Raw genomic sequence first — 2,702 nt, forward strand, 5'->3', positions numbered from 1 at the left:
ATAAAGTCAGAGGAAAAATTGTTCCTAAGTATCGTTGATTTGCTGATGAGATTTTTCCAGGTAAAGAGAAATTTAATCAAGGCTATATGTACCTGTTAGTTGTGAACGAAGCATAATGTCAGAACCATAACACGAATCTGATAAATATTTATCAGGAATTTATCCAGCCATCAATACTGTGGAGAACTTCCCAACGGAATATTCCTGGTGAAATATTCCTTGGAAGTTCTTGAAACAGCAGTCCGCTGTTTCTGTTTCTGGCGGTCCCTCCTCTAGAAATATCAAAATTTCTAGTTATGGTGTGACATTTGGGCATTCATTATTTTCTTATTCTTCATTAATTTACAGCATATGAGAAAAACAATTCAGTATCTGTCCTCCTTTTTGATGATCTTCACTCAGGATATTCTCCAGATACATCTAACAAATTGTAAATTTAATAATTGTGTATATATGTCACAGTTTCTTTATTCAGTCATCTGTCTTTGTACATGAGTGATTTCCAGATTTTGGCTATTACAAATAGTGCAACAATGAACATAGGGATGCAAACGTCTTTTCTGAGTAGAGTTGGGCCCTTGGATTATATATCCAAAAGTGGGTTTTCTGGGTTGTATGGAAGCTCGATTGTTAGTTTGTTCTTTTTTAAATTTTAATCAAAGTGAATTACAAATCTTTCACAGTAATATTTTAGATACATAGTTATATTGAATCAGGGGCATTCCCACCACCAATGTTGTACTCTCTCCACCCCTATACCCACCATGCATTTTATATTCCCCTCTCTTACCCCTCAGGCTGCTCGTATAGGTGGTCCCTTCTGTGTCTAGTATGTTGTAAATTGGGTATAGATTTTGTTGTCGTTGGCTTTGGATTTGGTGTTCAAGTTTGATCATTTTTTGTTTCTATTTAATGTTCTGTTTGGTCTTGGTACCCTCCATTATTTCCCCCTCCATTTGTGAGGCGGAGCAAGATGGTTAAAGTTGTGTGGTTCTGTTTGAAGGGAAGAGAAAAAATAATGATGAAATAATATGGGGCACAAATCAAACAAGCAAAAATGAGAGGAGTCTTTCTAGAGGCTATATCTATCAGTTTAAGAGCAGAGAGGGAAAAGGAAGAAAAAACATACCAATAATACAAAAAAATAAAATAAAATATAAAAAATCAAACAAAAAACTCAAAAAGCACCAGAGCAATATAGACAGCAGCCATACAATAACTATGATCCTGAAATAAAAACAAAAAACACACACAAGAAAAAAACAACAATAAAAAAACTAAAAAAATTTGATTTGTGCTTCTCTTTTTTTTCTTGCATAGGCACAGTAAATATTGGGGAGATTAGAAAGGAAATTCGTTGACCTAAGAGAAACAGGGATTCTCTGCCCTTAAAGTATACTGTCATGGGGATAACTACAGGCTTCGTACATGCTTTTTTACCCTCCCCAAAGTCCTTCTGCGGTATCTGGAAACTTTCTGCTTGGTTGTGGATGATAAAATCATGCATCTGTAGCTAGAGATCTTGATATTTGCACAGGTCAAAGTATGGAGCCTAGGATGAAGTCTTTCTTTACAGTTCTCAGAGTTGTGATCCATCACTGTTGTTTGAATCAGTCTTCTTATGAGAGATCAATTTATGTGGTTTCCAAAAATAGTTGGACAGTTGATATTCCCACTAGTAATAGCTGATAGTCCCTTTTCCTTATTTTCAGACCAACACTGGTTGCTTTCATTATATCTGATGTTTACCATGCCAATCTCTCTGGTGTAAAGTGATATCTCATGGTTGTTTTGATTTGCATTTTCCTAATAATTAGAAATGCAGAACGTTGTTTGCACATATTATTTGCTATCTGTATGTCTTCTTTGAAGAAGTTTCTTTTCATTTTTTCCTTTATATTTTTCTTGGTAAGACTTACCAGTGCTTTATATATCTTTGTCAGGCATAATTGGAGGGCAAACATTTTTTCCAAATAAGTGGGGTATCTTTCTATTATGGTCATTATTTCTTTTGTAGAACATAGCTTCTTAATTAGTGACCTTTTCCCTGGGAAAAGAAAACTAGATAAGGAACCATTATGTTTGCCTAGCTTTAATTACTTTAATTATAGTGGAATTTGGGGAGCAGCGTATATCCTATTACTAGTTGCTTAGTATCTGTCTCTGGCTGATTTAGGGAAGGAATGTTTGAGTTCTATTTTTAGGTCAAAGATTTTTTCCAAACTTGAATAAAAAAAGAAAGAATATGATTGACAGAATGGCATCAAAACCCTGATTATATGTAATTTTTCTAGTAATTCCAACTCTCTGTTCAGGATGAATAGAACAGGTAGGCAGAGAAATACCAGAAAGAAATACATATTTCTTACTGTCTTCTGCTGTTTTCAGAAGTTTGGATCAGCTGAAGTCCAGTCTCAGAACCCATATAAATCATATGCCTCTGTTGACCTCATCTACTCAGCCTTCTCAGAAATGCATCTGTGATTGCCTGAGACCAGGCTGAATATTTCTATAGAATTCAGAGAGATCACTGAGCCTTAAAGAGATGAAACATATGGGTTCCTCTAAAAGAAGGGCAGAGCATAATGTATATGCATGAAGGTGAGGTTCTGGGAGGTGGAGTCACAACCACACCAAGAACTAATAGTTAAATGTAATGAATAAATTAGGTGGGAAGGTTTGTATTTGAGATCAGACGGAAG

The sequence above is a fragment of the Suncus etruscus genome, chromosome 19, assembly GCF_024139225.1.
Source record: "Suncus etruscus isolate mSunEtr1 chromosome 19, mSunEtr1.pri.cur, whole genome shotgun sequence".
In the NCBI taxonomy this organism is placed as follows: Eukaryota; Metazoa; Chordata; class Mammalia; order Eulipotyphla; family Soricidae; genus Suncus; species Suncus etruscus.